Source organism: Equus asinus, chromosome 8 (genome assembly GCF_041296235.1).
Source record: "Equus asinus isolate D_3611 breed Donkey chromosome 8, EquAss-T2T_v2, whole genome shotgun sequence".
In the NCBI taxonomy this organism is placed as follows: Eukaryota; Metazoa; Chordata; class Mammalia; order Perissodactyla; family Equidae; genus Equus; species Equus asinus.
Window position 1 is genome coordinate 48,788,770 of NC_091797.1, and position 16,370 is coordinate 48,805,139.

Below are 16,370 nucleotides of genomic sequence, written 5' to 3' on the forward strand. Positions count from 1 at the left end.
CTGCTAGAGATTCAAATATACTACCAAGCTACAATAACAAAACAGCATGGACCACGGTTAAGAACAAAGAGGCTAATGAGGCAGAAAAGTGACACCAACTTGTTGAGGAAAGAGAATCACGACATGGAAAAATACAAATGGATTCCTTCCTACCACCCTACACACATAAGGACTCCAGATGGATTAAAGACCTAAATGTGAAAGATAAAACTATAAAGTTAATAAAACAGATAATAAAAAATAAATTTTATAACAAAGGGACAGGGACAATTTATTTCACAAAGCCCCCAAAGTAAAATACTGATGAACTGAATCACACCAAAATTAAGATTTCTGTTCACCAAAAGAACACACTGGACAAAGTTAACAGAAAAATCACAGCCTAGGAAAATACTTGTCATGTCTAGAATGAGCCAGGGACCATCTGGAATATACAAAGAACTTCTGTAAATCAATAGGAAAAATACAAAAACTTCCAGTGGACCAATGTGCAATAAATTTGAAGGGGAATTTACTGAAAGAGAAAAATCCAAAAAAATAGTAAGCATATAAAGAGATAAATGATTGAGTTCATCAGTAATCACATAAAAGCAAAATTAAACACAAAGACACCATTTTACACCCACAAGACAGAAACAGGGAAAATCAGAAAAGTTAATAATGCTAAGGATTGGTGGGAATGTGGGTATAGAGAAACCCATACTGCTGGTGGGAATGTGGACTGGTGAATCATTCTGAATGAGTAATGAGACATGATACTATGTACAGTACCTGAACTGTACACATATGCCCTATGGCCAGCAATGCTACTCTGTGTCTAGATCCCAATAAATGACCCTTGGTATTTCCCAGTAGGGGGCATGTCTTAGGCTGTTCACAGGAGCCTTGCTTATGGTGAGATAAGATGAAGACAACATGGTGTCCATCCCTGGGAGAGAATGTAAGTAAAATGTGCTCTACACTGTAACACACTATGAGCATTTGCAAGCAATAGGTTAAATGCATACATAGCAATATTGACGGACCTTAAAAAATAATGCTGAGTGGAGAAAATAAACAAAATTGAACATATAACACACAATCATAAATTAAAATGCAGGTACAATGAATTCAAAATACAAAGCTGTGTATTTTATAAGAATGCAATCATTGACAAGCACATATACTTTGAAAGATTGGGTTCTTGAATGAAAAAGATTGGAGATAGAAGGGAATGACAACATGCATAAACACAAGCAGGGCCCTATGAAAATATGTTTATATGTGTTTGTATATACGTATCATCAAACAAAAGTCTTACAAAGTAACACATTCTTATTATATGCAACCCATTCTGTTTCTATTTTGTTTCCTTTTTTTCATGCTGATCTCTATCTACTAAACGGATTGTATAACCTACTGATGGGTTACAACTTTCAATTTTAAAACACGGATCCAGGCAATAATAAAGGTATTACAGTGAGTTCCTGGAATAATAAGAATAGTGCCACTCGTTCATTAAAAATTCAAGCACCAAAGGCAGAACTGAGAAAAAGCCCCCTTCCTGGGCTGCCTTCTCCCAGAGCCCCGTGTCCTCAGGGAATTCCCGTGAGGCTGGGCCGCTCCTCCCCACGTGACTCGGATCCAAGCAGCACTTCCGGAGAGTGAACTTTTCACCCCTACTTCAGCCCGGGCTTGTCGGACTAAGGCCAAAACTAAAGCCGGAAATGATATGCCACTTGCTAAAGCCTAAAGGGATATTTTAAAACAGAAAGCAACATTTTTAAACATTCCTTAAACACATTTGAATAACAAGCAGATCTAAGAAAAGAAAGTTAGAATATATGAAAAGAGTAGAAACTCTAAGGATCAAAATAATAAAACAAAAAGCTTGGAAACGGGAGTGGGTACACAGACTCCCAGAGAGCAGGAAGCTAAGTCAAAGGAGAAGGAGATGCTGCAGAAGAGACCATCGGCTCGTCCCAACCTGCAGCTCAATAAAAAATGAAAAGTCAAGATTTCTATTCCAGATCAACTGAGAATTGTCTTTTGAGGGCAGCTTTAGGGTCTTACACCAGAAGGTATTCCCAGAAAGCACCTTTCCAGGGCCAATACTAAAATAGTCATTTTAAAGTATTTAAATAGGATTAGACAACTCTAGGCTAAATGAAGTTAAAAAGCACAATAAAGAGCGGAGCACAGAACTGTGTTTCTACCTTTGCAGCTCCACCCAAGTAGAGAGACGAGAATGTGTCGACAGGTTTAGAAATAGAACACCTCATCCCTCTCTGCAGCCATGGAGGCAGCAGCGTTCTAAAGCCCCATCACAGCCCTGGAATCAACATTCCCTGGAGGGCAACTTGTGTAGGGATGTCCTGCGGCTGGCTCTAGGAGCTTGGGCTTGAAGCAGTCTATAATCAACTACTTATCAAACAGAATTAAGTTAGAAGAGATGTTATTTAAAATAAAACAAACAAAAATCTAAAAATAACTAGGCTCCATGGAATCCACAGGACAAAACGCACCTGGAGAAGCAATACAGTTCATACGAGCAGAGGAATGACTTGTGGCCTATCGGGCAGAAAAAAGAGAGAGAAGAGCTGACTGTGCAGGTAAGATGGAGGAAAGGGAAGAAAGCCAAGAGGCTATAGCAGGTGCATTAAAAAGAGATGAACACACAAGAAGCACGAATTTGTAGTATATTTGCCAGTTACTGATCCTTAACTCATAGGTGCTCACAAAGTGCAAAAAAACACATACCACATTAAAGAAAATGACAAGCTACTTGCAAGTCTGATGAAAATAGAGCAAGAGAACAGGAGTACTGGAAGCTACCATTTACTGAAAAGGCTCTTTAAAATTCACTATTGCTAATCCTTACAATAATTCTGCAAGGTAAATGGTATCTCTTGTAGACCTTTTATATAAAATGATACCTTTTATAGACGAAGAAACAGACCATCATCGATGCTAAGAAAAGTCCTCAGGGGCACACAGGAATAAGTAAGTGGCAGAGCCAAGATCTAACCCAAGGCATTCTCACTTCAAAATATCTTTTCATTAAGCTTACTGACTCTCAAAAAGTATACTTAAATGAAAATCAATTAAGTGAGACATAGAAAAGAATTTCCTCCATTTAAACAGACTAGAATGGGTTGAGCTCTGGAGGTGTAAACTACCAACGACAATCTCCTGGTTTTGATCACTGTACTACGGTTACTGAAGATATTATCCTGGGGGAAGCTGGGTGAAGGGTACACGGGAACTCTTATTTTTGCATTGTTTTGCAACCTAAAATTATTTTAAAATAAAAAGTTTTGTTGTTTTTATTTTAATAATAGGAATGAACTTTTTGGAAGGTTACCTAGCCTCCTCTTCCTTTGGGGAGATATATATATATTTTAAAAGGCTAATTCTCAGCTGTCTGCAGTGACCTAAATACCACAAGAAATAAAGTAATATTGAATCTCTTCCACTCCCATTCAACTTCAATAAACTTTCATTAACTACGTATTACCACATGGTACCATACTATTTTGTCTATACAAAAATATAAGTACTATCCAGTACTCCCACACTCAAGGTTTTTCCTTTTTTATCTTTGTCTACCATGTTTATATACAGGAACCAGGGAAATAGACTTACCATTTATATCTAAAGTGAACATCATGAGAATAAAATGTCTAGCTAACATTAAAGAGAATGTTCGACAAAATTTACTTTTTTTCCTAAGAATTATTGAGCCACATTTTTCCAGTATATAAGACAAACCATTTATTGAGCACCTTCTGTGTCATTAAATTCATTTACTATCACAGCAATGTTATAAAGTAAAAATTAATATGCCCATTTTACATATATAAGGAAAGCCAGACAAACTAATTTTCAGAAGTCATGAAAGTATTCAGTGGTAAAATGGGGATTCAAACTCAGATCTAGCTACCTCTAAGATGATACACCTTGCTCTATCTTTGCGGCTCCACACTGTCATTTCTATCTTAAAAAGCATCTCCTATATTATTTACTAACTAAACCTTAATAGCAAAATATCCATTTTAAGCACATTCACACGTTAAAAAAAAAAAACCTCAATATTCATTCCTGGCTCCTATTTGAAGTTAAAGTTTGTGAGCGAAGCTGAAGAAAAATCTTAGAAGTATGAAAGAAATGCAAGTGGTATTCCAAGTAACAATATGTGTGCAGTCGAGTGGGAAACATGAGAAGAGCATCTGCCAACTTCATTTTGGCCTCGTTTGATGCTATCTCACTGATCTGGGTCCAACTTACACTTACGTCTCCCTCTCTTTCCCTCCCCCATTTCCTCTTCACTCTAGCAGCATACAAAAATCACAGCAAAGAGGCTGGATAGAGTTTCTAAGAATGCACTGAAAACATTATCAAATAAGGGAATGGCTATCTAGTCCAAGCATAACCTTATTTCAACTAAGAAAAATCTCAAACACTAAAACAAATCTTTATGGGATCATAAATAACCAGAAACAAAATTATCTAAATATCGACTCTAAAGACAAATAGATTTTTGGAGAGAAATGCTCAAAAGAACTAACTAAAAATGTCCTTTAATCTGTACTTATACACAGGGTGTTATAACTTAGTATGAGTCAACCTCTAAGTTGGATGTACTTTTTAATTCAAACTTTTTTTAAGTCTTTAATTAGGTTTAATTCTACTTTCAGCTTTTGTTCCCCAGCCCTGATCCCCATCTGTTCAACTCTGGTGCTAATGAACCTCAGATTTCTGATACTTGTATTCAGCACCATCGGAACCGACCTTTAGTTTTGAAGGTCCACAATTTCACGACACTTCCCTTGACTTCCATCCACATTTGGAATTTTTTTTAGTCTAGTATATGTAACTGGTAATATTTTGAAAAAGAAACAGTTCTCCATCAGTTACGTTTTTCAAAAAGGTCCAAGTAAAAATGGCTAGTTGATTTTTATTTTTAAAGTCACTCAACGGTTTGCTCCTAATGGTGACATTGTGGTATCCTTAGCTCTTTCCTTCCAACTTCTTGGTAAACCGAGGGACTAGATTGCATTAGTACAATAGTAAAGAAAAAAATAATATTCTAGAAAACCAAACATATAAGCTGAAAAAATCTTGGCTTCTTTCTCAGACCACTAAGTATCAGCTAACAATTAGTACCAATGAGGATTTCCATTCTGATGTTCAGGGGCTCAGGTAATAATACTATGAATACTAATCTACAAGTCTCCTATCCACCTTCCCCTCCCCCTACAAAAAAGACAGGAGCAAATGGTGTCAGGCATCATGTATTAATCCTGGGAGATACCGTAGGAAATGACATTTTAGTACCCTCTCTAACACGTTCACACTCTAACAGAGGAGATAAAGTTAACAGACAATTGTAATTCAGTGTGATGAGGGATGTTACAAGGATAAGCACAGGATGCTATGGAAATATAGAGGAGGCACTTTTAACACAATCCGAAGAGGGCAGGCATTGGGGATGTTCAGGAGAGTTTCTGAGAAATATGATGTCCAAAAGACACTAAAACATAAGTAATCACTTTGCATCCACTAGGATGGCTGTAATAAAAAAGACTGATAGTAACAAGTGTTGGGGAGGGATCTGGAAAAATCGGAACCCTCGTATCTCACTGGTGGGAATATAAAATGGTGCAGGCACTTTGAAAAACATTTTGACAGTTGCTTAAAATGTTAAGCATAGAATTACCCTACGAGCCAGCAATTTTCACTCCTAGATGTATACCCAAGAGAACTGAAAACATATGTCCACACAAACTTGTACACAAATATATACAGCAGTATTATTCAAAATAGGCAAAATGTGGAAACAACTCAAATGTCCATCAATTGACAAATGGATAAATAAAAAGTGGTACATTCCAAAAGGGAATACAATTTAGTCATGAAAGAAGAATGCAGTATTGATACATGCTTAAAAAAAATGTATGAACACAGATAAACCTTTAAAAACATGATGCTAAGTGAAAGAAGCCAGACACAAAAGGCCAAAGATTGTATGGTTCCATTTATATGAAATTTTCAGAATAATCAGATTCATGCAGACAGAAGGCAGATTAGCAGCTGCCAGGGGCTGGGGGGAGGGGGAATGGAGAGAGACTGCTAATGGGTATGATGGGGTTGGTTTCTGTGGCGACAATAATATTCTGGAATTAGATCACGGTGATAGTTTTGCCACTTTGTAAATATACTAGAGTCCTAAATTATATAGGTCGAAACGGAGAATTTTACGACATATGAGCTGTATCTCAATCAAAAAGACAGAAAAAAAGATTTAAGAGTGAGCAGGTGAAAACAGAATTAAGGGGTCAGGATGAAGGGAAAGCAACAGGAATGGTAGATGGTAAAGAGAAGTGGGTACTGATGTGGGTTCTGGAGCATGGGAAGAAGGCATGAGTGGGACTGAGGGAGTGGCTTGGGTCCCATTCACGGCAAAGACACGGAGGGTAAGTGCAGTTTAATTGGGTGGGCGTGGAGACAGAAGGGGAGGGAGTTGATGTCTCAAGTCTCTCTTCTGACCATGTGGCAAGTTGGCAGGGTAGGAAGTTGGAAATGAAGGAAGGAAGGTTAGAACAACCTCTACAGAGAACAGGAGAGAGAAATGACTGGAAAATAAGCTGATTATTGGAAGTTTCCCACACTTTTTTGTTTGTTTGTTTAATCAACATCCAGGTTTAACTACAAAACAACATACTTAGGCACAAAATGAACAGGAGGTCTCAGAAGATATTTTCTCCTCTGTCAAACCTTCTGGATCCTTCAACTAGAGTGTGAGGGGCTCAAAGCTCACCTCCTGCTGTTTTCAGCAATGTCTGAATCCTTTTTTAGTCTTTCCTATTTGCTTTATCAGTTGCTTCAGTCCCATAGCAAGCTGCTTCTTGGCATTTGTCATTTCCTCTTATTTTACAATATTATTTCAACAACTAGGTATTGCAGAACTCAAAAATTGATATGAAGATGATTTTTATGACGCTTTTCATAACCTAAAGGGAAAACAAGTTTTTCTCCTTATTCATTGTAATTTTATTGGTTTTCATAATTTTTTTCAACATTAAGATACCAGAAGTCTATTTGATGTGTTCTAGATCTCAAGACACATCAATCATTTTTAATTTCCATGCTTCAATAGTTAGTAATTCCTATTTAAATGAATAAAATTAGCTTTTACCTTCAGTTGGTAACATTGATAGTAAGTCAGACACTGTAGATTTTGTCAAGAATTTCCAAATCAAGATCTCCACAGGATGAGGATAATGGAATAACTCCAACAGATGATTTTACCTATGGACAAAAGTCAACGATTTATTAGAACGCGGTGTGAAAGAAAGATATATGGTTGCTACTGAATCATGTAAATACATCAAGTCTTCAAAAAGTACTAAAGTTTCTGTTTTCTATTCATTAGACAGATACCAGTTAGTACTTTTTGAAAGCTTCCTATGTCGCAGATATTTTTTTCTATATAACCTCATTAGTTTCTTATCCCAACAGTATTGACAGATGAAGAAAATGGAGCAGCTCGTGAATAGCAGAGCCAGGATTCAAACCCAAGGATTTTGCCTCTGGGTTCTGAGTTCTTAATTACCACACAGACTGCCTAGACATTCGCCCAGGTACTCAACTGCATGAAAGACTCATAAAGGTTAGATGGTATGAGGAATTCTAGGTTATTTATTCCCATTCAATTGCTAGTGTTTCTCAAAATATCCAATTGCCATCCGAAATTCAAAATATCATAGTCAGGATGATATAAAGAAAAGACACCTTGTCAAGGAGAGGGAACCTGGGTCTCTTAACAGAGCTGCAACTAATGTGCTATATGTTGAGATGTTTCTCAAGCTCTCCCATGCCTCAGTTTGCTCATCAACCACAAATGTGCTTCCAGTTCTGAAATTCCATAGCAATGAAAAAAGAAAACATCCATTCTATGAAGCCCTTCGCGTCTTCCATTGCCAATCTATTTCCTTCCTCTGATTTGTCACCCATCACCCATTCCTCTAGGCGCTCGTTGAAATCTCTCTCTCCTCTCACTCTGCCAATTGGGCTCTTCTTTCATTTTGCACTTTCATAATGCTAGTCTATCCTGGATAATTTAGTACTTATTTGGGTAATACACAATTGGATTTGTTTCTTCAAACCCTTTTAGGAAAAGAGCAGAGTATAAATAAATAAAAATACTTAAGGCTGAATGTTCTCTAAGTATTATGCGTGGTATGTCGTGAGCTTGACCAGAAGCCCTTTGGGGACAGGGAGTCCTTGAGCGCCCGCTTCAGGTGGAAGGATATGCCGAGTCCCCCACGGACAACACAGACTGGCAGCACAGCCCCCTCCATTAGGGGATATCCAGTGTTTCCTAGCCCCTTCTGGTGCATCAATTTACTTACATCTGTAAATATGTAAACATTTTGAGATTCAGTATGTGAACTTGAAATCAGACCCGCAGTCAATACATTTCCTAGATATTTCTGCCAAAGTAAACATTTTTCTTTGGATCTTGATTCTCCGATCCTCCAGTCTTGTTTCCCTTGTATTTTGCATTGATTCTGTCTTCAGTTCCACTGTTCTTCCTGAACATGTAAAACGCGTGCCTCTCCCCTTATAAAACAGTAAAGAAATCCTAAGAGGTGCTAAGGGTAGGGGCTGGCTTTGGGGATAAGAGAAGCATAGAAAAGGATCGGTACACAGGGTAGTATTCAAAATCAATGGCATTACTGTCTTCCTATCATCAGGTTGTGAGGAGGGATCAAATTTCCAACTACCAAATAGAATTTCTTTTACCCAGCTTCACTAGTCTTTACATAAATTATAGATACTGTGGAGTAGTATCTATACTACTATGTATCTACACTACTATCTATATCTATATACTATGTGGAGTGGAGGCAACAGTAGCAATAATAACAACAAAGCCCTTACACAGCATTTACTCTACCCTAAATACCCTCCTAAGCACTTCACTGGTACTAATCACACAGTCGTCACAATAACTCCATAACATAGGTACATTACTAGCTAAGTTACTGACAAGACGAGAAACAGAGAGGTTAGTTCATTTGCTTAATGTCACACAGCCGGTAAGTGGCAGAGGTGGGATTTAAGCCGAGGCAGTCTGACTCTAGAACACCCACTCATAATCCCGTTAATCTAAAATGCCTCACCATCATCATGATATTCATAGTGTTGACTCTAAGAAACTCTAAGTTTCTGATTCTCCTCTCAGTCAAATTTGAGTGAATTTGTGCAGGTACATAAACCTTACCACGTGTCCAGAAAAGGCCTGATTTCGTGAAACTATATTCTTCTCCATACAACTTCACAAAAATTCAAAACTAAAAGTCTGATCAAAATGATCATAGCCTCTAAGATTCTTAGGCAAATCACAAATAAAATAGAATTCAGAAACTATTCCTTTTAACTTTGTACAACAAAGTAAAGACTATACGCTAAGCATTTCTGTATTAATAATTTCTTTTAATCTTTATATCAAAAACATTTCAAAGCAGAAGAAAAGTCTGAACTGTTGAAGGAACTCCTATATACCCTTCACCAAGAAACCCCATTCACATTGGGCCAACTGCCCCAATAATGTTCTTTCTAGCCAAAGAACCCATTCCAGGATCACACTTTGTACTGAGCTGTCCCCTCTCTTCGGTCTCCTGCAGTCTGGAGCGGTACCCAGCTCCTCTCTGACCTTCATCACCCTTCAATTATTAAAGATGGCTGGTTAATTATTTTGTAGAATGCCGCTAAACTGGGATTAGTGAGGTTTTCTCATGGGAAGATTCAAGGGTTACATTTTTGGGAAATGATGCTGTGTTCTCACTGCATCCCATCAAGTGACAGGTGATGTGAGTTTGTGCCATCAATGGTGATGGTAACTTTGATCACTTGAGAAAGGTCAGACCTTCAAGTCTCTCCAGGAGAGTTCAGTTCTGCCCTTTATAATTAATAAGGATTTGTGGACAGGTATGTCGAGGTGATCTAAATATCCTGATCCTCATCCAACTTTCACTCGCTACTTTTAACATCCATTGATGTTTCTTACCTGAATTCTTAGCACAATTGCCAAATTGCCATCTTTCTAATCTTAGCCTTTTTTCTATTTATCAGACAGCATTCTATTTTAAGGAAGACCTTTCTCTTCTCCCCACTTACGCACTTATTTATATCAGTATGAACCTGTGAATCCCTAGGTTGTTCAGTGGGATATAATCAGTAACTCTCGTTATTATCTTGATGCTCAAGTTGTCCTAGGTTTGCCTAATGGGATCCTTTCAAGCTGGCTGCTGTGTTCTTCTGGTATCTTCCCAACATGCTTTGAGAACTTCCGTATTTTCTGGCACAACAAGATATTCAAAGCTCATTTGAGGGGCCAGCCCGGTGGCGCAGCAGTTAAGTTTGCATTTTCTGCTTTGGTGGCCCGGGATTCACTGGTTCGGATCCCGGGTGCAGACCCAGGCATCATTTGTCGAGCCATGCTGTGGCAGGCATCCCACATATAAAGTAGAGGAAGATGGGCACGGATGTTAGCTCAGAGCCAGTCTTCCTCAGCAAAAAGAGGAGGATTGGTGGCAGATATTAGCTCAGGGCTAACCTTCCTCAAAAATAAAAGGCACTAATTTGGTACCTTCCCTGCCCTAGCCCTAGAATCAGACATTTTTTCAAAGATCTCTGGTTCCTTTTAGCAAAGACTGGTATTTAGAAAGTAAGATCTGGACAGTACGTGTGCTCATATTCACTTGGCTATCACAGTATCGTGGCCCTCTCAGTGAGCAAGGTTAGGAAATGGGTGTGTTGTGCATGTGTGTACGTATGTATATGTACATATTCATATATATGCATATACTTTACATTATATTTATTTCTACATATGTAATTTCTACATATTGAAATCTGTGAGTTCACACTGATACCTCAAATTCCAACCTACAGCACAGGACTCATTCCCTAGCTTTCCTTTTTTATATTTGTAGCTTTCTCCTCTGACATAAGAGTCTGTCTCCCATTATCTTCAATATACTTGCCTGTTGGACATCCCTGCGCAGTCTCACTTAATGGCTTTTTGACTAAATTATTAAGGAAGGAAGGACGCAGGCAAGCAAGCAAGACCAAATTTTGAGCTTTGATAATCCACACATGATAAAAACACAATCCAGGCCCTAACACTAAATACATCAACACAGCCCCTCATCCCCTAGCCATAGCAGATAATGAAGTTCAACGTTGTCCTCCAATGGTCTCCCATCTGTTTTTCAATGTGTGTAGTCACACAATTGTTCGCATATTTACAATGAAAATAACTGACATATAATAAGTATTATATTACTGAGTAATAAAAATTTCAAGAACCAGCTGTCACTAACTTTTTCAAAACACATAAAAGAAATTCTAGGAAATCTTTACTGAACACCCCAACCCCTTATATAGTTAAGATGGGGAAAGTGGGGCCCAGAAAGGTCACAGGCCTTGCTCAAAGTCACAGAACTAATTAGTAGCAAAGCACAGTCTCACCCTTCGGTTCCTGACTTTCCTGCACGGTAAGCTACTTTTGAAATGTTTTCCAAGAAACTAACATACAGTTTGAAAACATGTCCACTGAGAAACAGCCAGTGCTGCCAGCCCTGAGAAAAACTTATACCCACGAACGTAGCAAGTCTATTTTGTTTTTTCCTTCTTCTCCCTAAGGCCCCCCAGTACATAGTTGTATATTCTAGTGTAGGTCCTTCTGGTTCTGCTATGCGGGACGCCGCCTCAGCATGGCTTGATGAGCGGTAGTAGGTCCACGCCCAGCATCCAAACCAGCGAAACCCTGGGCCACCAAAGCAGAGCACACAAACTTAACCACTCGGCCACAGGGCCAGGCTCACAACTCTATTTTAAATAGAGAACAATCTCTTCCACTGGAACATTAATAAAACACTTACTCAAATGCTATAAACATAGTTCACGTAACCAGAAACCGTTCCTTACTTTAGTATTCTACAATTCCTCCCAGTCATCATAATTAGCATCAATCACCACAGTATCACGGATAGGAAGAAATGCAGAACGGGGATAATAAGACCACCTATCTCATAAGTATACTGCAAGGCTCAAGATAGTGCTGTGAAAATATTATGTAAATGGGGCTGTGCTATACAGTTAAAGTGGCTCTTCTTCCCTTGATGTAAATAGGGAGGTGCCGTCAAAAAGCTGATTAAACCAACTTTGTGCAACATGGTACCAGCTCTGGCACCAAGCTTACACGAGCATCATATGAAGCAGGTCATTCCAACTTTTGGTGTCCTAGTTTCTCCTGTTCGTCATCTGTAAAACGGAGATGACAACAACTAGTTCTGAGAGCTGATATGCAAATTAGAGAAAAAAGTACGTAGAGTCCTGAACAGGAGGCCTGGCACCCAGTGTTCAGTTAATAGATGACAGCTCCCCTCTCGTCACCAGCCTTGTCATGGCGCCGCCAGCACTAACTCCATTATCAGAGCTTTCATTATTACTTTCAGACCTTACCACGGCTTGCAATGCATAATACCAGGGGAAATGAAAGCTGTTTGAAATTTGCTATGGTCATAAATAAAACGGAGCTCATTTTATATCTGCAAAGACGACATTCAGGCAACTCCTAAATCATTTCACTGTTTTTCTAGATTTGGACTCACGCGATCCTTAAGGATGATCCCAGTTTCTAGCTTTTCCCCTCAAGACGTTGGACATGGTCAGTTTACCCAAATATCTTGGGTCCAAAGATGTCATTTATCTTATGATACGTGATACTTTGATACTTCTCCACATGGGGGATAACTAAGGATGAAATTTCAGACTAGGATAAAAAATATATTAAAGAAATGAGTTAATTTTATGGAAAGGCGGAAAAAATGATAAAACCCTTAAAAGATTTAAAACAGATTAGGGACAAAAACAGCCTTCAGGCAGGCCAAAAATGGTGGCACTCTTTTCTTAAGACATGACGCCTGGCAAACTCAGCTGTCTTATTACTTAAGATTTAGCTTTTTTTAACTGGTTTTTTTTTTTTTCTTTTCTAGAAAAAAAAAAGTGTCTTGTGTTATGGAAAACCAGGTGCACTGTGGCTTTCACTCTTGTTTAAAAAAAAAAAAACATCTATTGTCACTCATGGGCTTCAGCCTAGCCTGTCAAGCAGGAATTAAAATCTCTTTAAAAAGAAGCTTTGCATGGTTCATGTGTCAGGCCGACATGAGCTGGATCAGCTTACAGAAGGGGCCAGAGATAAGGCATCCCCAAAGAAGGTTAGAAGGAAACAGCCCCCAGAAAAATCTATGGTTTCTTTACCCATCTCCCCTCCCCTCTCTCTCCTCTATAAGAATTGGTGCAACGCGCAACACAGATGAAAGAGCGATTTCTTTCCCTTTATTAATGACAGCCCTAGATTCTGAAATTGACCCATCAGGAACAAATATCTACCTCCTATTTCTAAAGGTCTCTATTTTTCTTTAAAAATCATGAAACAAACAAACAAAAAAAAAACACATCAGTTTAAAGCCCACTATCAAGTCTTTGATTTTATTAAGTCCAACGGTACAAAGCCTGCAGAGTGAGGACTATTTGGTTTATTTTAAAAGAATGCATCAAATATTAGCCGAAAATTGGCTGTAAATGGGGCCACTTAAGCCTCCATGGAAAGGAATTGCAGGGGCTTGGGATTAAAATTGCAGGAAGCGAAAAGGAAAATTGAGGATGAGGAAATGATGACTGATGGGCCCGGTGCTATTATCTCTGAGAATACTAAGGACAGTGAGGCTTTGAAAAAAATTACATAGGTGACCTTGAGAACAAGTCCAGACTGAGCAGCGAGCTGGGTGTAGCTTCCTGCAAGGATGGAAGGAGAGCAGACAGAATTCTTCACTTCCAAATGGATGATGGAGATGTTTCAGACACGCAGTTTTGATTTTCTTTTAGCATGCGGAGCTGCGAGCTCCATCTCCAAGAATAAATGTCACGAAGCCCTCGTAAAATGCTCCACCTTCAGTAGCTGTAGTCTGAAACTCTTAAGTGGTCCTAGAGGATTTCATGACTTTGGGACACAAGAGATTGGAGATTAAAAATGAACTCTATTGACTAAATTACTGTACAGGCTTTCTGTCTTCATCTTCTGTAATCACACACAGAATGGAAAGCCCCAAACCATTCAGGAGACTATCTAAACGTCCTGACACTGCTTCAAAATGAGAACTAGGAGCAGATCCTGGATCCCAGGGAATGTAACTGCTACAAATTCTCACTCTACACTTGAGTTGCTAACTCATTCCTTTAGATCAGTGGCTCTTAAATTGGTTAATATCAAGACCCCTTTTGAATCTTAAAAATGACAGAGGGGGCCGGCCCAGTGGTGTAGTGGTTAAGTTCATGCACTCGGCTTCAGAGGGCAAGCGTTCGCAGGTGCAGATCCCAGGCCCAGACCTACACACCGCTCACGAGGCTGTGCTGTGGCGGCTTCCCACACACAAAATAGAGGAAGACTGACAGAGATGTTAGCTCAGGGCCAATCTTCCTCACAAAAAAAAAGACCAAGGACTCTAAAGAGCTTTCTCTTATGTAGGTTATATCTATCAATATTCACCATGTTACAAACAAAAACTAATGTTTAATATTTATTAATTCACTAAAACAATCAAAACACCCAGTACCGTTAACATAAATGATAAATTTTTATAAACAATTAGATTTTCCCCAAAAATGTAGCAAGAATAATGGCATTGTTTTACATTGTTGCCAAATTTTTCATGTCTAGTTTAATAGAAGACAGCTGGAGTCTCCTATCTATTCCATTCAATCTGTTGCAATATCTTATTTTGGTTGAAGTATATAAGAAAACCCATTCTCACACAGATATGTAGTTGGAAAACAGAGGAATAATGTAACAGCCTTTTCAGATAATTTTGGATATTATTTCCCTGATACTACACCAAAACTTAACAACTGGTGGTTTCTATAGGAATCTGAACCCCTATCAGTGAACTTTTCATGCCCTGTTAAAATCCTCTGATTTAGCACGTGATCTTTACCCCTGCACCGTTTGTAACAGCAATCATCGATCAGATAGGAAATATTGATTCACTGAGTTATGCAGAGGTTCCAAACGTACACTGAAAAACTTAACTATGCACTTGCGAGAGAAAGAGGATGAAAAAGCCAAATAATATCTTAGTATTATTAATCAATTTGACCTTACAGATGCACTGAAAAGGCAGCAGGGACCAGGAAACTGAAGCACAATTAGTCTATCATGGCACCTGAAAACGGTGACTTGAGTTCAGAATGTGACAGCAGTTAGCTAGGTCATCGAAGGGTCCTTTTAGGGGCCAGATAATATGAAGGAAAAAAAACTGTGCCCCCAAGCTGACTTTCAACCTGGAATTTGTCAGAGAATTCTAAATAAGAGAGTTCTTTATGGTTTCTAAGCTCTGCTACAAACTGGACAGGATACGACCCATTGGATTTGACTTTGTTCTCCACTACGAAAGTGCCTGGGTTTAACCACTAACAACCATGTCTCAAGTTGAAATTCAGAAAGGAAAATATTCTTTTATGACTAAAAAGCCAGAATCATTCATTACTGATTTCTTCCCTTCTTTGTGAAATCCTAAGGTTTTAGGGGTTCCTTTAAAGTCATTATTTTAGTGGCCCAACTACTACAAAGAGAATTTTAGACGTGGAGCCATTAGACCTAAGTGATGACCTAAATTTTTAAATGTCAGCTCCTGGGGATGGGACCTGAACCATCCGGTTCAACACTGCATCCTCAGCCCTAACACCTAAAGCCAGGGCCTGTCACCTATTCAAAGCTCAACAGATATTTGTGGAATAAACGAATGACTTAATTTCTATTTGAATACTGTTAACTATTTCATGGCAAATATGACATTGTGTATACCGCATTGAAGAAGCGAGTAAGAAACCTAGTGCCACTAATTCTGCAGTATAATGGCGTTTCAAGGGACGAGGAAAAATATATGAACTGTTTATCTGTACATCACCTGCTTTAATCAAAAACTTTAATTCGCAAGGATATTTTTAGTGACTATCTCATGGAATTCAGATTTCAAATTCAAACTAACAATTTTTAATTCAATGCAATGCAGAAAGTAGCTGAGGAAAAATGAATTCTTGCTGTCGATAGGCTGTTACGGCAATGCAATATGATACTTGAAAAGAAAAATAAAGGATTAGGAGAAAATTTATTTAAAGATCAAAATTCTGGGGGGCCAGCCAGGTGGCATAGTGTTGGGTTCATGTGGTCCGCTTTGGCAGTGTGGGGTTCACAGGTTTGGATCCCGGGTACAGACCTAGCGCTGCTCGTCAAGCCACGCTGTGGCAGCATCCCACAT

General features: G+C 38.7%; 1 long non-coding RNA gene across 8 annotated transcripts in view; it reads right to left on the minus strand.

The window, feature by feature from the left end:
* LOC139045987 (uncharacterized) overlaps positions 1 to 16,370 on the minus strand; it is a 366,411-nt gene that overhangs the window by 122,231 nt on the left and 227,810 nt on the right. For 7 of the 8 annotated variants that reach the window (XR_011505563.1, XR_011505562.1, XR_011505561.1 and 4 more), the window contains one exon: positions 7,178 to 7,290. This is a non-coding gene — a long non-coding RNA (uncharacterized lncRNA). Of the gene's footprint in view, positions 1 to 6,799; positions 6,993 to 7,177; positions 7,291 to 16,370 lie in introns of all 8 variants that reach the window. The other variant, XR_011505566.1, reaches the window with a different exon arrangement.